We start from the raw sequence: 24,826 nt of genomic DNA, 5'->3' as shown, positions 1-24,826 counted from the left end.
GCACGCCAACATATACCCCAAGTCTCAACTTATCAATCTACACTTGGGAACCCACCAACCAGTGGAGCTACTGCCATGCTAAATACTCAACAAGAAGGCATCTAAAAGCAATGCAAGATATGCTTGTAAGAATGGGCATGCATGAAATTCTACCCCTGAAGGCCTATGTTCATGAGACCCTTGGAGGCATGGAAGACCTTCCCCTGGGATTTGTCGTCTCAGAATTTAGAAACAAGTTCAATAGGAAGAGTGATCGAGCGGGTGGCGCGACATGAAAGAGCCAGAGGAACACCCCTCAGCACCAAGCCCGACAATAAGCCGATAACAGCTCCCCAAAATAAGAATAAAAACAAGGGGAATGCTTTCGGTCAGGTTAATGAGATCTTCGTTAACGGATCAGCCCAAGGTTCAGCTGCTCAACGTAACAATGAGAATCAAAACCGAAGGGGTCAGCCTAGAGCCAACGCCTAAAATAATAACCAAAGGCGAAAGGATAATTTTACCCCTCTCAAAGACCCATTAGGAAATGTGTTGGAATTACTCTTGGCTAAGAATATGGTTTATCTCCTGCCACCATTTGAACCACCATTTCAAGTCATGGATAAGAGCAGGTGGTGCACATAGTATCAAAACCATGCTCATGATATTCAAAACTGCATATATTTGAAACGGGTGATTCAAGGGTTAATCAATAGGGGGACATCACTGTCGCACTTAGAAATCAACATGTCGAAGAGCCTAATCAAAATATGTGTATCTTCACAAATCCTCTTCCGAAAAATATGGTCACAATGACTGAAAAGCCGGGACCTCAAGATAACTCGATAGAGAACGTTGTCATTTACATGATTGAGTGTGGAGACGAAGAAGAGGATCCCAGTCAGTTCATATTGGATTGTGAGTATCACTTTCAGGAACCAGAAGAAGATCTTTTGAGCCTCCTAAAAGGAAGCCATTCATCTCTAAACCTCGATAACCTTCCCAAATGGGACCGATATGACGAAGATGACACACTAGAGAATGATATGGTCATGACTAATGAAAAGGCGTTATCTTTCAAACAAGGGGCCAACACCCCAAAGTCTCTCATTACTCTTGCTAAGGATGACCCTATCGAGCTTCAGGTTGGCGAAGTCGAATCCTTAACCTGAAGAGGCCGAGTGTTCAAACTCATTCAATTGATGGCCGATACTTTCGATGAAATAATGGGAAATACCTTAAAAACCAAACAACCAGTGGGGGTTGTAGATCATGAGCCGAATAAAGAAATTCAAGGATCTGCAACCACTTACGATCTACCAGCTCATCTTAAGAAGATCCAGACTTAAATCTCCATCTTGGAGTTACTCGCCAATTCACCAGCACATAGAGCCCAGATTGAGAAGGTCCTTGCTAAGACACACATCCCGAGCAACACACAGCCGAATGAGTTGTGCGGAATGATCAACCAGCTGATGGAACCAACACCAATCGTATTCATAGACGATGACTTCCCAGCCAGCTTCAACCGATTTCACGTCCAACCTCTGCACATCACCGTCTTCATGCAAGGATATGAGATACGAAGAGTGCTTGTTGATATTGGGGCATCCTTAAACATATGCCCTATGAAAACAGTGAAGCAGATAGGCAAAAGCCCGGATGACTTCAAGCCATGTCAACTTCGAGCCATGTCAACTAATGAGTGCCAAGAAGCATTTGATCAAATCAAGGAGTACCTCACAAAACCTCCTGTCCTAAGTCCTCCTAGTCCAGACAAACTCCTGATCCTATACATGTCAGTGAGAGACAAGACCATGGGGACAATGGTAGGACAATACGATGACCATGGAAAAGAACAAACGATATACTACATCAACAAGACTATGGTGGACTATGTGACAAGATACACAGATGTGGAGAAGCACTGCTTGACGCTTGTGTGGGCCACGCAGAAGTTAAGACACTATGTCTTATCCCATTCAGTCAAGCTCATCTCCAGAATAGACCCACTAGAGTACTTATTGGAAATATCAGTCCTTAATGGATGTTTGGCGAAGTGGAGAATTGTATTGAGCGAGTTCGAGATCGAATATGTTACTCAAAAGTCAATCAAAGGACAAGTCATTGCTGACCACTTAGCTGAACACGCACTGCCAGATAACACTCCCGTCAACACGGATCTCCCTGATGAGAACCTCTTCACAATTGAGGACTCAATTTGGGAGTTATACTTCGATGGTGTAAAAAACGACTACGGGTCAGGTATAGGAGTCATACTGTGCTAGCCCGAGAATATTTTAATGCCAACAACCATCAGATTGAATTTCCTATGTACCAATAACATTGTTGAATATGAAGCCTTGATAGTCGGGCTCGAGAACGCCATGAGAATGAAAATCCAACAAATACGAGTGATTGGTGACTCCTTACTCGTCATAAACCAAGTTCAAGAGATTTGAAAGGTGAAAAAAGAAAAGCTCAAGCCCTATCAACAAAAGGTGGAAAAGATGATCCCATATTTCAAGAAAATCATCTTTCAGCATGTAAGTAGGGAAAATAATCGGTTCGTCGACGCCCTTATGACCCTTATTTCAATGGTTGATATTCCTCTAGAAATCACCACGATGCCATTCTATATCAGGAACAAAACATGATCCTTCCCCACCAAGGATCGAAGAATAAATAGAGTAGAAAAATAAGAAAAATGGGGAAATATCTCTCGTGGCTTCAGATGCACTACTTAAGGCAAAACCATGGTTCCACGATGTTCTGTCTTTATTGAAGATGAGTTGTACCTTGAAGGAGCCACCAAAAAGGATAAAGAAGCCCTTCGAAGGTTTTCTATGGGATTCTTAGTAAGAGGTGATCTCCTGTTCAAAAAGTCCTTCAATGGCATCATTCTACGATGTCTTGATTAGACAGAAATCGACCAAGTACTGACAGAGTTTCACAATGAATGATGTCATTCTGGTACAACCGCCTTAGCTCAGAAAATCAGGCGCCAAGGCTATTACTGGACCACCATGGCTGAAGATTGTTGGAAGTTCGTAAAGAGGTGCCCCAAATGTCAGCTTTATGGAGACCTCATCCATGCATCGTCCGTACCACTCAATTCAACACTGCCTGTATTACCCTTTGCCATGTGGGGTCTTGATATCATCGGAATGATCTCACTGAAAGCCTCAAACGGCCACCGTTTTATATTAACGGCTACAGAGTACTTCACCAAATGGGTAGAGGCCACATCATTTATCAAAATTGAGGGACAACATGCTGCCCGTTTCATAAAGAACAATATTATATTCAGGTTCGGTGTTCCTAAGTCAATCATTACTGATAATGGATCAAATCTCAAAAATGAAAAGGTCTCTAATGTTTGCAAAACGTTTGAAATAACGTAGAAATTCTCCACACATTACTACCCTCAAGGAAATGGATAAGCACAGGCTACAAACAAAGGACTTCTCAGAATTATAGACCGAATAATAGAAGGTGGCAAAGATTGGCACAAAAAGCTAAATGACGAGCTATGGGCCCACTGGACAACTAAGAAGACTCCTATTGGTATGACCTTGTACTCATTGGTGTATGGTATGGAAGTAGTGTTACCCATTAAAGTTGAGATACTGTCTCTCTGAGTGCTTATTCATAAAGATTGAGATGTGGAACAAAACATCGAAGCACGAATCACTGCCCTCATTAATTTGGATGAAAGACGACTACGAGCAACAAAAAATATTGTTGCTTTTCAGCATAAAATTGAGAGGGGCATACTAAAGTAAAGTTGTTCTTCAACAGTTCAGGGAAGGGGACATGGTACTCAAGAAAATCTTCCACACTCCTGCAAACCCACACTCTTTAGGCAGGTTCAAACCTAATTGGGAGGGGCCATTTGTGGTCACCCGAGTGCACGCAAGCAATTCTTATAAGATCAAGAATCGAGAGGGGTGCGAGCTCAACGACCTCATCAATGCAATGTATTTGATAAAATACTACTCGTAAAGGGCTCAAAAGAGTGGTGAAAACCTGAAAAGACATCACAAAAAAAAAAAAAAAAAAAAAAAAAAAAATGGATGTGGTGAAAACCTGAGAAGGCATCACGGGTAAACAAAAAAAAAAAAAAAAAAACTCCAAGAAGAAGCTTTGATTCAAAAACACTCAAGTACAAACGAGTACTTGCAAATTCCAACAATACGGCACAAGCAGACCCTGAGGACGAAGACTCCTCCTAAACCCTGCAGGTTCCCAACAGAGTCAACTCAGAAAGATGCGGGAGCGTGATATGAATGGAAAACCTAAGTGACTTCGACGAATCCTAGAAGAACATCGGGACCTCTCTAAGATAGAAGCTTAGCAAGAATCCGGAGAACTCTTCATGGACCCGCGAAGCACAGGATGAAAACTTCAAAGGTAAAAAGACAACTTTGAGACTTTTGAGTTCTCACGATCCCACAAGGAAATCCATTCATCATCTTTGGGAAAAATATAATAAAGAAAATGACCACCAAAGTGGCCACAGGTGGCAAAACTGTAAGGCCCGTCCCTTTTAAAAGCGCTTTTTCAATCTGATTGTTAAAACCCTTAATTTTCAAAACCCTTTTAAAAAGGACTTCCTCCATCACTACAAAAGGTTAAACTGTTAGTCGATCTAGCCTCGTTCTCAAAGCCAACTTCCTACACCTGTTATGAAGGCTTGAAACTAGCCAGGCACTCCATGGTTGTATGAGTGTAACTACCAACTACCACATATCGGACATGGGTGAACCTCGCCAATGATGATATTGGCTAGTCTGGGAGCATTTTTCTCTCAACTAGATTCACTGAGGCGAAATGATGCAAGCTCATCCCAATGTGTGCATACAACCACCCTGTTTAATGGAAAAACGCCAAACTCATGGGACGTAAAAGAGCCGAGATAGAGACCGTCCAACCCCGTATGACGTGAAAGGTCAGGTATATCCAAGGCGCAACCACCCTGTTCAATGAAAAAATGTCAAACTCGTGTGACGTAAAAAAGATGAAACAAGTATCGTCTAGCCCCATATAACGTGAAAGGTCGTGTGTATCTACGACACAACCACCTTGTTTCAATAGAAAAACGTTAAACTCGTGCAACGTAAAAGAGCCGAGGTAAGTATCGTCTATGCCCATATGACATTAAAGGTTAGGTATATCTAGGGCACAACCACCATGATCGATGGAAAAACGTCAAACTTGTGTGACGTAAAAGAGCTGAGGCAGTTACCATCTAGCCCCGTATGTCAAAAAAAGTCAGGTGTATTCAAGGCACAACCACCCTATTCGATGGATTCCGTCTATTCCCATATTGACGTAAAAGGGTCAGGTGTATGGCCTATCGCTGCATGACACTAAACTGCTTAGAGTGCGCTATGGTTGCAGGAGTTAAAACTGTTAACCAACCTTGTTTTTTGAAATATCTTTCTCTTTTCAAAATTTTTACTATATGTCTAGTGTTTTCTAAAAACTGTATTTTCTTTATTAAAATCGTAACCTGTCCTTGCTCCGGGTTCTATTTCAAGTCTCTCCCTACTTTCAAAACTTCTAAAAAAGTCTTAAAAAAATAAAGGAGCATTGACACCCGTATATGATGATTACCGTGTTGCCACGATTGCCACGTTGCTGCCTCGTCTCTCACTTCGGATTCGGCCAGAAGAGTCTCTTTCTATAGAAAGCCTTTTCTTATAGATAGCCTTAGGAAACCCTAAAGAGATTAAAGAAAATGCCAGGGTTAAAAATTCAAACTACAAAAACCCTTGAAGTTAAGTGGCATGGTTAGAAAATCAAACTCGAGTTTCAAGCTTGTGTAACACACCGACATCTGACGCTGAAAACCCTAGGAAGAAAAATGACCTAGGTGGGTGAGCTTGGTGAGCGCAATGACTTGGAGGGATAGTTGGTGTGCCCCCGGATCACGTGACCTCAAGAAGAAATTTAAAATTTCTGTTTTATTTTTTATGTTCACTTGCCCCTCGAAAGACAGTGAATGCCAAAGTGTCTACTTCTTTACCACTTACCTGTCCCTCGAATGACAGGAAGTGTCAAAGAGGGGCAACTGTAGACACCCCATTTTAAATCTGACAAATTATATGGTTTTCTGAACCCTTGGGACCACATCATTCTAGTAGACCCAATTTAATTATCCCAATACTATCCAAATCCTATCCCAATTTGAAGTAGAGCCCAAGAGCTTTCCAACGGTCCAAGAATCACCTGTATCGGACCTATGAAAAAAGAGATATAACAAAGGACAATTTAGTCTCTGTGAGACCCAATTGTCGGGCTATGGGCCACGCTATAATGGGCCCGACAGACCCAGATGCGGGTTGATGACGTAGTCAACGCATCTGATGATGCAGTAAACACATTTTCTTTAATTAAATAAGGTTAAAACTTCAAGATAAATCCAAAAAATTTCAAAAGACTCCAAAACATTTAGGAAAAATCACCATGAATCTTATAAATACCCTCTCTCTCTGACCCAAAAGGAGAGAGAAAAAGAGACCAAAAAAACCTTAAAAATTTTCAAAATTAGGAAAATTATCCAAAAATAGAAAAAACCCTTAGAAAATTCCTAAAAATATAAGAAAAATCCAAAAAAATTAGAGAAAATATCAAAATTCATATTCAACATATGGATATCACAAAACCCTTAGAAAACTAAAGAAATTCTCCTTCAGACCCTGAGAAAGACCGACAGCTTTAGAAAAATCTCTAGATTGAAAACTTTATAGAAGATAGAAACCCTAGCCTCCTGAAGTCCTAACTCACAAAACCCTAGATCAAAACTAGAATTAGGGCACAACAACCCTAGATCGATCCCTTTACACCAGAGATCTGCTGGTCAACATCCGAATCAAAGAGGCAAAGAGGACCGATTCTGATACGGGCGAGCCTCAAAGGCTCGCGAATCTCGGGCCATCCAGCCCTGTTTGGTATTATTTCTTCCGGTATATTTCTTCTTCTTTTTACTATTTTGTTTCTTTTATTTATTTTTGATTTGTTAACTTGTCCTAAAAATCGTATTTAATGCTCTAGATCATGCTGGCTCTGCCACAGACTTGAGAGTAGATCTATTCGTTTCCGAGCAAATCTGGCCTCATATCTGAATTCGATCTATCCCACTTTCTCTACCACTTTATTTACATCTTTTCAATTAGTTTAAGGTGTTAAAATTCGAGAGATCTTCAACGAAAAATCTGTCAGATTTCATCGTAAACATTATTTACTTCATATCTCATATGTAGGATGTCATCATAAAATGTTAAGCACAATTATCTTGAAGATTGTTTTAAACCATATAAAGACTTATTTAATTTATATACTTTATTTTCTTGACCTTTATTTATGAAGCCTTCAGGTTGTTTCATGTAGATGGTTTTCTTTAGTTCATCATTCAAGAATGCAGGCTTTACATCCATTAGGTAAAGTTCTAGGTCATAGTATGCAATAATTGCCAAAACTATTCGAATGGAAATAAACATTGGAACTGGGGAATAAGTGTCAACATAGTCGATTCCTTTTCTTTGGGTAAAACCTTTTTTACATTTATCAATTGATCCATCAGATTTTAAATTATTTTTAAGTACCCATTTATAACCTATATGTTTTCTATCTTATTACAAATCACATAGATCTCAAACCTTATTTTTTTCAATATAATCTAATTCTTCTCTCATGGCATTAAGTCATTCTTGAGATTCTTGTGACTTCATAGCATCATTGAAGTAAAAAAAGTCATGGATTTCATCTAGATCAATAAAATTGTCTATCTCCTCATCCATATAGACATAGAAAAGCTCTAGACCACTTTTGACCACTTAACATTGGGTATGTGAGTACTTCAACATCTTCATGTTGATCAGGGCTATCCATATCCACTATAGATAGTAGTTCTAAGTTATTTATGATATTAAGTGGATTATCATTATCCACTACAAGTAGGTTTTCTTCAATAAAATCTTCTAGGAACTCAACATCTTTGCGTTCAATGAGTCCCTTATCTTTATGATAAAATTGATATCACTTTGATCCTTCGGGGTATCCTATAAACTTACAAATTAGAGTTTTGTTTTCTAATTTATTTCTATGCTGATATGGAATTAGGACATGAGTAGTCAACCCCCACTTCTTAAAGTTAGATAGATCAGGTTTTCTACCTGTCCACAGTTCATAAGGGGTAAAATCTATAGTCTTAGTTGGAACCCTATTAAGAATATACATAGATGTGCTTATTGTTTCTCCCAAAAGGTCTTTGATAGATTTACATAAGTCATCATGGATCTAGACATTTCTAAGAGGATTCTATTATACCTTTTGGCTATTCCATTTTGTTGTCGCGTATAAGGCATAGTGGTATGTCTTTTAATACCATATCCTTGACAATAAGTATTGAAAGTTTCAGATGTGTATTCACCTCCGTTTTCAGTTCTAAGAGCTTTGATATTCCTACCCAATTGGTTTTCTACTTCATTTATATATTTTTTAAATTTTTTTAAAGCTTCTGATTTATGGTGGATTAGATAAACATATCCTAATCTAGAAAAATCATCAATAAAAGTGATGAAATATGACATCCTTCTATGAGTTTTAACATTGAGGGGCCTACAAATGTCTGAGTGGACCACATTCAATAACTCATTAGCTCTCTCCCCTTTATTGAATGATTTTCTAATCATTTTTCCTGACAAGTTGGAAATTTCACATTATTTAGATTTGGAATAAGACATTTCTTTATTAACCTATTTATTTTATTTTTTCCTATGTGGTCAAGCCTAAGATGCCAAGTATATGCATCAACAACCATTACACAATCAACATAACCAAAATAAGTTGAAATTTTATTATTAGCTTTCTTATTTACATGAAGAATGAATAAGTTGTGGTCATCAACCACGTGTCCCCAAGCATAAATTTATTCACGATTTTCGATTGATACTTTTAATTATCGGAAGTGGACTTCAAAACTCTGCTAATGAGTAAGGGGACATATACAATATTTTGTCTAATACAATGGGCAAAATATACATCAGTTAATACAAGGTCGATTGTCCCTACATACAACCTACAAGTTTCTATACCTAATACATCAAAATAGGTGTTCCATTTAGATGTGTTTCTCCCTTGCTTTTATTTATTTGAAGTCCTCGAGGAGGCCTTTTGAGGTTGCAATATCCTGATTAGCGCCTGAGTCTACCCACCATCCTTTGATGTCGTGGTCTGCCATCAGGCACTCAGAAACCACACAAACAACTTCACACCTCTTGCTTTCATTTATGCTATTATTTGGATTTTGTGGGTTTCTATTCTATGGGCAGTGGCTCTTGAAGTGACATGGCTGATCACATAAGAAGCATTTTGGTGGTCCTTGTTTAGTTTCTTGGTTGTAGGGCTTAGTTCCTCTGTTTTTTTACCTATTGTTTTTCTTATTAAATTTCCCTTGAAATTTTTTGTTGTTAGACTTGGGTTTGCTAGATTTTGGAGGTCCTTGAGCAAGCATGAGCTCATTCTTTTTATCTTTGTTCATGTGTTCCTACTCTAAGGCTAGTTGCATAAGTAGGTCCCCTAATATAAGAGATTTTGCATTTAACCAAAGTGCAATTGTTATCATCCTCCATGAAGGTGGAAGGCTATTTAAGAAAGTAAAAACTTGCATGAGCTCGGGGACTTCATTCCCAGCAATGGCTAAGTCCTTAGCCATAACAAACATCTTGTTTATATGTTCCACTACATTATTACCCTCCTTCAGTTTAAATGAGTTATATTACTCTAATAGCAATTCGAAGTGTGTTTCAGAGGATGAGTCATACTTAATTTTTATTGCCTCCAACATTTTGTTAGATGTTTCATAATGTTTGAAAACCTTAATAAGGTCATCTTGCATAAAAGTTAACATAGAAGTTTTTGCTATGAGGTCATCTTTTAAATAAATTTCTAACTTTTTCTTTTCTTCTTAAGTTGGTTTATCACCAACCACTAGTGGATCATCTATTAGTACATATATGATTCTATCTTGGATGAGGAGATATTCCATCTGCCTCTTCCAAATGCCAAAATTGGTTCCTTTCAATTTCTCAACTCTACAAAGTTCAGTCATTACAATTCTACTAATCATTTGCTAAGTTATGTGTGAGCAACCTAATACTTTCTAAGTTCTAAAGAAGCTAAATAAGGCACTAAAAATTTAATATGTAGTCAATGCTTGTACAGATAGAGCTGCAATTATTTCATAAACAATATAAGTTATTAAGTGATGCCTAAAAAAAATGAAATAGGCAATCTCTCAATCTATAAGTAAGTATTACAATTATCAAAGATAATATAAAATTTCTCCTTTATATCATTTATTTAGGGTGCATGAGCAATATCAAGGGTGAGCCCTTACAATAAAAGAGCAAATATCAAGTATGTATTTTAGCAATATATATGGCAACAATATAGCACAATATATGTATATATGGTATAAATTTGAGAGAGGCGGTATAAATTTGGTGACTATATCTCTGTAATAGAAAAGTCTACCTTAGAATATTAAATCTAAAGTATTTTATCCATCCATCGTTTTTGCCAATATCACCAAGTAATAACAATATCTTAAGTTAAGATATATATGCTAATAATGAGTTAACCAAATTTTGTTACCAACTAGCATAAACAAGTTTTATCAACTAACAGTCTTTATTCAAATGAAAAAAAAAATATGATCGAAACAGTAGTCTATCTAGAAAACGATCCAAGCTCTCGCATGTTCCTCCCCTTCACTTATTTTGTAATATAATATTTTGTGCTTTTAGGTTGGGTGAAGAGAGATAAAACACATGTCTTGAATAGGCAAGGCAATGACGAGGTGAGTGGAAAAACCATCTATTGGTTGTTAGGAGGTACAGTGATTGGTACAGAGGACTTTTGCATGTGAAAGCAAAATATATATATATATATATATATATATATATATATATATATATATATATATATATATATATAAAAGATGCTTTAGGGAGGTGATCCCCATGTAATCCTTTCAAGTTTCAATAAAATTCCCCTTTAACAGTATAAAGAATATCTAAAAAAATAAACGTCAAAAAAGAAGAAACCCTTGCTGATCAGTGAAAAAAAAAAAAAAACGTCAATAAGCTTAGATAAACAGCCCACACGTTTTGGAGAGAAAACCCTTTGGCATATATAGGTAATGAGACGACCCAATGAGGAGAAAGAATTATCCCTTTCTTTATTTTTGTTGGCCTATTGCTTTGGTTCTCATGTGTTATGGTTTGAAAAGTTCAAAGAAACAGAAAGGGATAAAGGAATAATAAAATATTATTATCACTACCTTTTAAGATTCAACAAGACACAGATCCATCAACAAGAGAAGATAAGTATTGGTGTAAACATAAATGTTGATGATCTTCCTCTTATCCTTAAAAGCCCAAGGGATATGTCAGAAGCTATATTAAAACATGTATATCCAAATGATTGCGGCCACATATATATTCACAAAAGAAAAAAAAACTTTCAACAGATAAATAAGAAAAATATCATGATCTATATACAAGACAAACAACTCAAGCATGAATGGTGAAAATATATCCATGTGGAGAAGGATAGTAAATAACAGATCCTATACCGTAAAATTTTTTTTCCAAGGATATGAATAAGATAAAACCTGCATCGCTCTGATACCTATGTTAATAAAAAATTGATGGCTCGTAGATGAGACCAAACCCGAGATCAAAGAGGAAGGATACCGTGAAGCTGGTGATGGCAGAGCCCAGATTTTAGATCCCTTCGCTTTTAGAAAGAGAGAGAAGAGAACTGTACACCTTTTTCTTGTTGTGCCTTCCTCTCTATGGCTTCCCAATTTTATAGGGAGAAGAAGGGCTAACAGTTATCTTTCTCCAATGGGTCTCTGAGAAAAAGTATTCCTTGATCTCAGGGATATTCATCCAACACTGCCATATGAACGTTGGAGACAATTATGGATAATGAGATTCCTCCAAGCCCACGATTATTAGCTAAATCACGTGAGGCCTAATAGCCATATGTGCCAATATTTCTAGTGACAGAGAGCTCGACACATTAGTTTTCACCTCTAGAAAACCCTAATTTTCAACTACATGTGATGCCAGCCATTGAGATCTCCATTCACCTCCAAGTAAGAATATCATGCTCAGTGCCATTTACTTTCATTTTATTGTTTTATTTTTGGGGTTTTTTTCTGGAATTTACTCTTTTTATCTATGTATTGATTGATTTGTTGGTGTAGGGTTCTTTCTTCATTTTGATTGTTCATTGTATTTGGGTTTGTTCAGGCAACTCCAATACTAAAAGTCCCACATATTGAGAGCAGTTTGATTCACATTCTTGCTTCAAAATATGCATCAAGATACAGTTAGATTTTCATGTTTTGATTTGATTTTTTTTCCCTTGATTCCACAATTCTTTTCATCGCTAAAGGATTACATTTTTTTATCAAGTGAATGATTTATTTGTTATTTTCAATATAATAATTATTTGATGACAAAAAAGACTGGAGAAATTCTTGAGTAATGGTTTTATTTATTTGTTTGATCTATTCTCTGTCTTGCTAGACTTGAAGAATTTGGATCAAGAGAGTTGGGAGATTCACAGCTTACTCTGGTGTGCATTTTGAATGGGGAACTATATGCGGTAGTGAGAGTAGGCGGCCCTGGTTTGAAGTGTGGTGATGAAGATATTTGGTTTCAAAGCCATAAAGTAGAAGGCATGAGAGCTTTTAGCTCATATATTTTCCGGGCCAAAAATTCTTCTTGAGAAAGACATAGAGAGATATAACAGTGTTGTAATCATATAATTTGAATTTTATACAAGTAGTGCTAATGGAGATCTCTCGCTCTATCTTAAATTTGAAAACAATTGATGTAATTTATCGTGTGCCTACATGAATAAAGTTTTTCTTATTCAATGGGAAGTTCTGATTTGAACCTTTAACTCTCTCTCTCTCAAGTTATATACATGTAAATGTTATTGGTTATGAATAAGATTTGATGCGAAAATGGGACTAAGAATGACTTGATGGAAACAAGAATGACTTGATGGAAACAAAATTACTAATTTTGTTGTAAAATCTCAATCTCTCTCTCTCATTACAAGCACATCTTATGTCCATGTACGTTAATATGAATTTCTTATGAATATAGCCTATAGTTGGCTTATTGTAGCTGCATGAGTCTAATGGAAGGAAAGAAGAGAAAGTAGAATCTCAATCTCAGGTTGATAAAGAGAAGGGTTGTTTGAGGAACACTGATATGGTATTAATCATGGTTCATTAATAGAAGAAATGCACCAAAACATATTAAGTTCGGATATCATTACTGACAGCACGTGTTTATGTGTCACAACCAACAATAGTTAACAACTACAGCGTATAACCCAACCTTTTTATGTATATATAGGCCACAATATCAAGAAAAAAAAGCAAATTCCCATCAAAGTATGAATACCATAGAAACATGGTACATCAGCATGGGAAGAATCACTATGAAGTACTGCAAATTCAGGCTTCACATTTTCTTTTTTTGTAATTTCGTAATTCACAAATTCTTAACAAAAGAAAAAAAAGAAGAAAAAAAACCTAAAGAAAAAAATACAGCAACTACGCATACATCAACGGAATGGTGATGAAATATAGAATATATGGAAAAAAAAATGGAGCTTCCCATAGGTAGTTCAGAATATAATCAAAGCTCTAAGTGTGAGCGTGAGAGGGCTCTGCTGCTGCTGCTTCTACAACGATGGAGAGGGTTGTGCTATGCTGTTTCTGCGTTAGGGAGAGTGATGGAGAGAGCGAGAGGGTTGGGCTGTGAGGAGAGAGGGAGGACTTCTGCATGACCGACCGAGAGATCTGTGAGGAGAGAGAGAGGGCTTCTGCATGAGAGAGAGAGAACTGAGGGGAGAGCGAGGGCTGCTGCGTGAGAGATACAGATCTGTGAGGCGAGAGCGGCCTGATGTGTAGAGAGAGATGAGTTTCGTGTAGAGAGAGAGAGATGGGACATCTTTCGTGCAAAGAAAGAGAGAAAAGGCTCAGCCATTTCTATAAATCTCTCTGGCAGATGTCCAGGGGCTTCTCAATTAATAGAAAACGTATGGGTTTGAATTTACGCCATCGCTTTTCATCCACCAAAGTCAGGCAAATCTCAGCTCTTGGCGCACGGGTCTCAAATACGCGAGGCTGCATAAGGCATTCTTTCTCATATATATATATATATATATATTCCCATATATATATATATATATATAAATATTACGCAACGTCTATAAGTGAAAATGAAAAGTGATTTTATTTACCTCTATCACCGTCCAAAGTTTATCGTACGGTCACGATTGTCCAGTAGTGTTTTATTTTTCATTTTTTTTATACAGATCAGAATGACCTGAAATTTGGAGCGTGTATTCATCAAAAATAGGGGAATCTTCGAAAATTAAAAAAAAAAATATTTTACATGAAAAATATTAACCAAAATACCCCCGAAATGTTTCAGGGGTATTTTGATCAATTTAGTTTACGGATAATTTTTTTTATATTTTTATGAGATGCGCCTTAGTAAGATGTACATACCTTCCAAATTTCAGGTCATTTAGATTTATAGAAAAAAAAAATGAAAAATAAACTCTACCATATAATCGTAACTGCACGATGAAATTTGGACGGTGATGAGAGTAGGCAAAATCACTATTTATTTTCGCTTATAGGCGTTGGAAAGACTTTTCCATATATAAGGTCTCATTGTATACTTTTCCTATAATGTTAAAAAAGACATTATCTCTCTTAATAGTTTTGAGGAGATTATCCGAGCTAGCACACAAATACTTTCTACATGATTTTTAATTTTTATTTTTTAATGCAAATTACTTTCTGCATCCATTTAAAAGATTAAGGGCAAAGTTTATATAGAGCCTAGGATCTAAACAATCAAATTACAGTCTAACTCAAAAATTTCACTAGAAGAGGTTGTTTTGATGTCCAAATATCCTCAAATTGATCATCTCAATATCAAGATACATGAACTTCAGGAAAAAAATGGATTTTAAGTTTTGGAAATAGTGCATCTTTTAATAGAATTTTGGACAATCAATTTTTAAGTTATTCATGTTTTCACAGATCTACTTGATCTACGCTAGTTTTGAAGTTTTAAATTTTATAATTAAAATTCTATATATATTTTAAGGTTAGTTAAAGATTTATAGTATTGAAATCACATTTCTCGATACTATTTGAAGGTGGGTTGTCCATACAAACCTCACCCAGTGATTAATAGCACAAGATGCTATTTAGATAACCCAACGGTTTGTTTGGGAATAAAGGGGCTGATGAGAATAATGGTACATTTGACTATCCTCAAGAACATGCTTTGACTAATGTATCTTGTCCTTTCCCCACTAGGGTTGGCTGATCGAATTTGGAACCCTTGCCTCCCTTATGTCAACTTACGAGTGGCAAAGTATTTGGAACCAATCTACGAATCTAAGGGCTAGTTTGGATGTCAAATAAAAACACCTTCATATTGAAAAAAAAATTATAATTTTTTTCAACCTTATTTATAAATATTATTATCTTTTTTAATTAGTGTGTTGGACTGTTTGGATGGCGTGAACATATTAAAATGAGTTTCACATAGGACAGGGCGCTGAAACAGGGGTAGGCAGGAGGCATATTTGCACTCCTCTCACAATAACATACGCTCTCTCCTCATACTCGAGGCTTGAAGTATATCAGTAGATGGGTAATGAAGGCCAAGATTGGGGTCAAGATTAGATTGTCTAATCTCTGCAACAACCTCACCATGCTCATCCTCATGAAACTTATACACCATGACTCTATCATAACCAGTAAATTCTCTAACATGCTCAACCACCGTATCATACAATAAGCCAATATCACCACCAGGAAGAGATTGGAGCCTCGAAATTGCCCTAACTGCTAGCTTCTGAGACTGAACAACCCCTGCTATAGAGAGAGTAGGGTCCTCTGATCGAGGGCTCTAAGTCTATAACAATACCCACATCAATCCTATGGAGAATTGCATAAAAAGGTTTTCCAAAATTCTTACAGAGAATCCAAACAGGGTTCAAAAGAGTGATTTCTCGAGCCCTTGCTGCCTTTGCCAGTGATAAAGCACTCGAAGGGGTGAAACTGTTTCTAGCATCAATACCCACCTTGAGAATTTCAGTCTAGTCCATGCTTGGAACTGATTGAGGCATTAAATCAAGCATCTCAATGGCGTTTTCACTGTAGGCTATGACCCTGAAACTCAATTTTTCAGTGGCAATCATGTACCCAAATGGTTGTATATGACCACCTCTTTGAATTTAGAGAGATAAGTAGTGATCTGTTTTTCAGGCTGAGTCAGTGGTGGACTTGACTGATTGAGAATAATCGAAAGACTTACTTGATTCACCGGATTGCTCAAACACAACATGAAACCTCGCCGATGTGAGAGAGAAAGTTCTGGCATTTAGAGAGATGGGGTTTGGATTTTTGGGTGTTTCTGTTATTCATGAACGGGTGAGAGAAGCTCATCAGAAAAAATTCAAGTCAGACTTGAATTTTTTTTTATTGCAACTTTTGCTTTGAAACTGCAGGATTTTTTATTTCAATCTAAAAATATTATAATTTTGGGTGGTTGTCCAAACGGGTCAAATGAATTTCACAATATTTTTGGATTGCAATCCAAAAATATTGCAATTTTAGGTACATCCAAACTGGCCCTAAGTTCTTTTTTTTCCTTCGATGTTTAGTGAAGGGTGCGGTTAGCATGTGGCCAAGCCCACACATGTAGAAATGAGGGCTTGGCAATAAATATATTTTGTAAATACAAATTGATCCTAATTTTTAGAGAATATGTAATCTTTAACATAGAGATCATGAATATGAATGAATAAATAAATTTTAAAAAAATAAAAATAAGAATTATATTTTACAATTGTTTTTAGATGGATCACCTATTTGCATACATCTTTAAGATTGATGCTTTATACTTCTGGACCGCTTATTGTACAAATGGGGTCCAGCCCGCATGAAACAATTGTTCTTCAGTGAATCCATCGTTTCTCTCATAAAAAGTATCCATTTTGATAAGATTAGTAGAATTGTGACTCCCGAGTTCGGCATCTTTCCATGATTTTTTTTTTTTTTCATATTTTTGCTCGAAGAAAAGAATAAATAAGGAGCTAGTTATGAGTACATATAGTGTACTCCTGCGGGAGCATCTTATACATCTACTCTCTCAGATAGATGACCAATATGGGAGGATTTTTTTTATTAAAAAATTTGAAAACTACTTAAAAATCTTTAGATGATTATTTCCAAGAGAATTTTGAATTTTAAGTTTTCTAACAATATAGATCTCACAGCCAAAAAGTTGGATGGTCTTTGTTCAATCTTGAAACATTATTTTTTGCAAGCGCATAGATATTGTGATTGGAATTTTATTTTATTTTGTTGAGGTTAGTCTATAATTCAAAAAGGTTATGTCTCCAAAATTTGGGGTCTTAAAATTACTCCTTGATTGGGATTTACCTTAGGGAATTAATGGACTGTATGCTCCCACGGAAGCATAAAATCGTTTGGCATTAGTTATTAATATCAAAAGTAGTATAAAGGTATTTTGTCATTTTTGTTGTGTTATTTTAGTTTTTTTCTCTCTCCTTCTTCTTATTTATTTATTTAGTTTTTATTATATGAGGTTTTCATGGACGTGGAAAGTTTTTCCTTTACATTAGGCATACAAGTGAATACAAATGCATTGTCCAATGATGGAGCCTCATATCCATGCCAGTTGAAAGTTGCTTTGCCATGACTCTAAGAGCAAACCCAATTGGAGATCGAAAAGTAATCGAACCCTTTTTCTTCTTCTTTTAAATCCCACCTGAAGAAATGGTGCACCGGGTGGGACCACGCAATTAAATTAGTTGTTCTACCTAACCAATTGGAAGTTGTGGCCAGGAGGCTATCACATGATTAAAGAGCTCAACTCCAAATTTTAAATACACAGTCCAAATGTGTCACACCACGCCTCCCCGGACATTGGAAAGCAATTGAATGAAAGAGCCACTGCTAATAAACTTTTCATAAACACATTTGTTTAAAAAATATCTACATAGTTGCAAATTTTCTTGGGAAAATTACTGAAACCCCAAAATGAGCTTTTTAGACCTTTTACCCTCACCCTAATCGTTTTTTACTCTTTTTTTAAAAAAAACCTACTTTCTTTACTAAAACCCCCAACTGAAAATGTTTTATTTTTTTTGCCAAAAATACCCCTTCCCGTACCTTGAACGTGTGATCAAATCCTGTGGACGGACCCCAATTTTCATTAACACCGGACCGCGGTTATTATTCATCGGAGTGCTTATGAAAAAACAATATGCCGGATCGAATATCTAAAACGCCGGACTGAAGTACCTGTGTATCCAGGAAACATATCGCCGGAGTGATATGATGAATCGTCGGACTGAAAAATTTCCAGGGAGGAAACTGCCGGTTCGATGTTCTTCACATGCCAGATAACCCACGATTTCTGTGACATTTTTGCCGGACCGAGGCAAACAAACACCGGAGTGGTTGGGATTCCAGGAAGCAAACGACCAGTCTGCTTTCCTCATATGCCGGAGTGCCCGTGATTCCAGTGAGCTATTCCTCGGACTGAGGTAGTGAATTGCCAGATTGGCCTTTCGTCTAGGAAGCTAAGTGCCGAACTGATATGAATGAAGCGTCGGAGTGGCTTCATCATGGGCCGGACTGTTACATAGACCTGTTTGTCAGAGTGCTTTCCACATGTGTCAGAGTGTCAATTTTAGTCAACTATTCGCTGAAGCAAGTTCATCAATTGCCGAAGTGTTTTCCAAATATGCCGGAGCACATTTTACGGAAGTCGGACTGCTTATTTAACAGTGAAGTATTCTCCGGAGTGATCTTCACAAGTGCTGGAGTGCACTATTATACAGTAAACAATTCGCCATAGGAGCTCATGAAATGCCGGTGTGTTTTCTAAATATGCCGGAGTGAGTTTTACAAATGCCGGACTGCATATTAAGAGTGAATAATCATCGGAGTGCTTTGCAAAAAATGTCGGAGTGATTTCTAGTTTTGTCGGAGTGCATTTTACAGATGCCAGAGTGCTTATTTAACAGTGAACATTCTCCGGAGTGCATTCAGAAAATGCCAGAGTGCTTCTTAGTTTTGCCGGTGTGCGTTTTTTAGATTCCAGACTGGCTAGTAACAGTGAATCAATCTCCGGAGTGGGTTCAAGAAAAGCCGGAGTCCTTTTTACAAATGCCGGACTGCTTTTTTATAGTGAACTAATCTCCGGAGTGCCTTCAGCAAATGCCGGAGTGCTTTCTAATGTTGCCGAAGTTCATTTTATAGATGCTGGAGTGCTTATTTAATAGTGAACATTCTCTGGAGCGCATTCAGAAAACGCCGGAGTGCGTCTTAGTTTTGTCGGTGCACCTTTTTTAGATTTTGGACTGCCTATTAACAGTGAATCATTCTCCAGAGTGGATTCAAGAAACGCCGAAGCGAGTTTAAATTTTGTCGGGGTGCTTTTTACAGGTGCCGAACTGCTTTTTTATAGTGAACTAATCTCCGGAGTGCTTTCAGAAAATGTCGAAGTGATTTTCAGTTTTTCCGGAGCGCGTTTCAGAAATGTCGAACTTGATCTCCATAGTGCATTCAAAAAATGCCGGATCCATAAAAAATGCTCCAAGTTTTTGGTTTGTTCCTTCATTCTTTGTTTGTTATAAGTATTGGTTTTCTTTCACCAAACAACCTTCTTTCTCTCTCTAGAAAACATCGATGCTGTGTGAAATCTCTCTCTAAAATACCTCTATTGTGTGATATCTCCATCTTTCTCTCTCTAGAGTGCCTCTATTGTGCAAAATCTCCATCTCTCTCTTTCTCTCTCTCTATTATACCATTTCAGTATCTTATAACAGAACTTCAATCATCTTGCAAAAAAATCAATCTATGTTCAACATATCGGTGCATAGCAGATGTATGATCTACGCGACAACTAAGAATTCATTGTCATTATTATCAGAAATATGCATGTGCAAGGTGAGACATAACATCCAACTTTGTGAGGGAAATTTACTTCATTTCAATTGCTCTTTCAGAGTGGGTATGAGCATCCCTCAATCACAGAAAGTATGAAGCTTGATTGAGCATGACCAATTCAAGATTAATATAGAATCTTGAGATTCTGAAATGTCATATTGGGGTATGTTTCATAAACAGGGATATAAACATCAATTTTATACGGAATTTCAATAGAATTCCAAAACAAACTTTCAAGTTAACATTCTTGGCTTTCATGTGATAGTAATTTGAAAGCATTTGGACCCCATTGGTTCCATCAAAAGCTTAAGGTAACAGAAGCAATAGTTATGGAAATTGCTGAGTTTGGTCATCAGTGATGTATTTTCATAATTTAATGTATAACTCTTGATTTAGAAATAATTTCAAAATTCTTTCAACATGTGAATTCAAAAGGACACATAGAAATTTCAAATGACAGTAGTTTGAAGGAAATTGAACTCCATTCAATCATTTAAAACTTATGAAAACAGGAACAAAAATTCTGAGTTTTCTGCAATCTGTCAACAATGACATATCCACATACTTTGAAACACAACTCTTGCATTATACAGAATTTAGATAAGATTAAAACATGAAACTCATAGTAAACTCATGTATCATTAAAATGGCTATGGTTATGAGTCATTTGGACTTCATTTAGTCAAACAAAACTACAGTACAACTATAGTGATACTTTTGAAAATTTATATAGCCTGTCAACAGTGACATAGGTGCATATGATGAAGTATAGCTTTCAAATTATTCAGAATTTCAATTGGACCCAAACATAGATATTAAAATAGACTCAAAGACCTTTCTAATGATAGTAATTTGAGGTAATTCACGCACCATTTGATAGGTTAATCATGTGTTACAAAATCATGCACAGTCCTGGATTTTCATGTCACAGTCATAACATACCCTAAAGATTTATTCATAGCTTCCAACTTTTATTAGAAATCAGCATGAAATCCTTTTAACACATAATAGATACAAATGCCCCCTTAATTCACAAGTTTCCCCCTTAATTAGGAAAAAGAAAAAAGCATGAAACCATTAAAGCAAAAAACATGATGGAAACTTCATATGCAAGAATATAACCTTCTTTGATCTTCTTTAGAGCAACCAAGAGAGCATTTCTCCTCGTTCTCTGCAACCACTACACAACACAGGAAAAAAGAAAAATAGAAGCAAGAGAGATAATCAAAGGAACAAGAGTAAGATATAACTCTTACCAAGCTAGGGGGAAGTCATGTCAAGAGGCCAATGAAGCCAATTCAGATATAACTCTTACCACTCTAATAGGAGAGACCCCCATATTTGAGGTTGCTATGTGCTCAAATGCAAAAGCCAAAAGACAATAAAACTTGATCAAGATGAAATTGAAGTGCTTATGCAATGATCCAAGAAAGAATACATTGGCATATGCTTATGCAAAGATGAATGCTTATGTAATCATATCAATCTTTATAAACACATTCACAAAGAATACATTGGCATATGCGTGACCAAGTTTCAAAGCAGTTTCCATTAACATAATGACAACAAAAATAACTTAAAAGGGTATTGATTCCATTAACATAATGACAACAAAAAGACTGAACATTTCATTAATTGGCTACTATGATAGAGTAGCTTCAATTGTACAAAATAACTGAACATCAGTTTCAATCTCGATACTCAACTTCTGTCTCAAAAGAGGTTAATGCTTTTAAATTTACATTTGTTCCAAAAACATACATCGATGTTGACTTTCTTAGCCTCAACCATTTCTTTGGCCAACTTACAATACCCTTGGCCTTATCATTTTCGCTCTTTGTTCTCATTTCATTTTCCTCATTAATCTCGATCTCTCTTTCCTTATCATTTCTTTCTCATCAGTCTCGCTCTCTGTTTCCTCATCTCCACCATCTCCCTCTTCAGTCTTACTTTCTTCATCAGTTTCACTATTGTTGTCATCATCTCCACCATCTGTCTCCTCACCCTCACATCCACCATCTCCTCGGAATTATCTATAGGAGTGTGCTGCACTAACAAATCATGGGTCGCCTGTACCAAACGTCTCGATTCCCTTGATAATACTTCACCACCAAGCGCAGCTTGTAGCATCCTCATACAGGTTAAACGTTGTAAGTTGACAATAAAAATAATATAAATAACTGCTTTCAATAGATAATTAATTTAAATCAATAAAAACTAAAATATATTAATGAAATAATATATCAATCTCCTCTCGTCATCATGGCTTGCGAGGGGGGGCACATTTGATTGCGACTGTGAGGGGGGGCACAAGGGAGTATTTCCATATCTATGAGTGGACATGTTGTACCAGGCCATATAATCCTTTGTAGGCATTCCACCATCTTTATCTGTGGCTGCCTTGACAACATTGTATTCTTGTTACTGCCAGTCGCTTATCTCGCTAGCCAAATCATCACCCCAACTAGTGGGGTGTAGACCCCCCTTCTCCCTCCTCTCCCACTTGGGAGGCCCACGGGAATAACTTGTGATTTCTCAAATTGCCACAGTGCACGATCCGGCATATAATACTCTGCAATGTGAAAACTTATCAGATATGACTGACACAATGTATTCTCTTTACTGAGCATATCTAGTGGGGTGTACTGCTCATATAATTGCCAATTCACCTACAACAATATCATAACACAACACCATTAATGGGTCTTTGCATTAAACACTATCAATTGAGATGCCTTAACACTAACCATGTCACTTACAACAAAAACATAACACTAACCATATCAATTGAGATGTCCTCAAATGTTGTTAATGGGTCTTTGCAACGTGGATGTTTCTTCCACTTGCAAGCTCTAGGCATTTCTATGGTGATAGTTTTAGGTTTGGTACCTATAACTGAGAAATTCTCATAGATCCAACACTGCACAAAAAAAAGGTAGAAGTATTAGTTTTTCAAGCCAAAAAGACTGCAAATATGTAAATATTGATGCAAATATGTAAATATGTAAAAAAAAAGTAGAAGTATTACCTGTAGTAGTGTTGCCCACTAAAATGTGTATCCCTGTCCACGACCTTAGATAATTAACGATACAGGAAGGCAAGTGTTGTTGTCCCCCATGCATACTTCCCAGCCTCATCGAGACCTTAGAACAGTTATAGACCCTTGAGATGGGTCGGCAAATATCGTTGTGCCGACTAAATATCTGAGATATGGTTGACCAAATTTCGTCCTCAACCAAGTATGTTTAAGACGGAATAAGCAATTGCCTTTAAGGCAATCTCCCAAATACTTCATGAAGAAAGCCTTGTAGTCTGTAGGTCTGATACCGGTTACAGGCTCTCCTATCACAGGTATCTTCAATATATGCCACACGTCATGTAAGGTTAGAGTCATCTCACCAACAGTCAAACATGCAGTATTTGTCACCTTGCACCATTTCCCCATGAAGGCCCTCAATAAACTACAATTGATACTGGAGACCCCGATGTCAATCAACGAGTTCAATTTGGTCTTCTCGACCAAAGGTACCTGTCGTGGATCTAGCTCCCATTTTCCTAAGGTCTTAGTTGATTCATTAATACGGACATTTTTTTTCATCTGAAATGAAGTTCAATAAGAAATGACATACATTAGTTATAAACAATATAAGAGTTATCTAATAAATGTAATATTGAAGTATAGTAAATAGATTATCGTACCTTTTCCATTTGATAGAACGAAGTGGATGGGTCCCTTGTTCCTCTTGATAGTTTTGGGTCTTGCATCGTTAAATCTATATATATTATCAGAGTTTTACATGTGCACATCACATTAATTAAGACGATATGATGGTTGATGCCAAATCTTCATGCAACACTAAGAAGTATATGAACAATAAGAAGTCTATCAACAATAGGATGGTTGATGCCAAATCTTGATGTAACAATAAGAAGTCTATAAAAAATAAGAAGTCTATCAACAATAGGATGGTTGATGCCAAATCATTGGGCCACAAGCCATATGTCCTTCCAACCCAAATCAGCAATCAATAAAAAGCCTCTGTGTATGCAAACTCCTTTAACTATAGGTAGGAAGAAAAAACAAACAAGGAACCATTTCATAGATAAATTGAGAAAATAATAGCTCATGAATCAAATTATATGGAATAAGACACACTCACTCATGAAAAACTACTTTTACACACTTTTCCTTTAATTTAGTACATTTCATTCATATGGAAAAACCTTGAGAGTGTACGTTCAAGGTTTCAATCCAAACCCACTCTTCATAATAGAAAGAAAGAAAACACCCCATGACACTTACAAGAGAAAAAGAGAAAGAAGCACACTCAAAAGTAAGAAAGAAAGAAAAAAAAACATACAAGCATGGTACTGAAAGAACACACACCAAACAGCAACACACACCAAAGCCATCTAGTGCACTTGCCATTGTACACTAAATGGTAGATTAAGCAATTATATACTAAAATTTTCAGCCTCTCTGCTGCCCAATATTTGAATTAATACAATATTGCTAAATATGGACTTATAATAACATAAAATTCTCTTTGATCCTATAATGTAGAAAATGATATTAAAAGAAAAACAATTCACAAACCATCATGTCCCTATCCAACCTTGAAATATATATATATATATGCCCCACAAGCGCAAAATTTACATAAATAGAACAAATTTCAATATTTTCCACAAAATAGTTGCTACAAATTAAAAAAGATCAAAAAAAAAAAAAAA

At 36.6% G+C, this 24,826-nt stretch overlaps 1 pseudogene; it reads right to left on the bottom strand.

Moving 5' to 3' along the window:
* Positions 1–15,658: 15,658 nt before the first annotated feature.
* LOC105421625 (phytochrome B1-like) lies at positions 15,659–23,857 on the bottom strand (annotated as a pseudogene).
* Between the last annotated feature and the right edge of the window lie 969 nt (positions 23,858–24,826).

Source organism: Amborella trichopoda, chromosome 9, assembly GCF_054954075.1.
Source record: "Amborella trichopoda isolate Santa Cruz 75 chromosome 9, AtrichopodaSantaCruz75HAP2 v2.0, whole genome shotgun sequence".
In the NCBI taxonomy this organism is placed as follows: Eukaryota; Viridiplantae; Streptophyta; class Magnoliopsida; order Amborellales; family Amborellaceae; genus Amborella; species Amborella trichopoda.
This window is presented reverse-complemented; position numbering and strand designations above follow the sequence as displayed.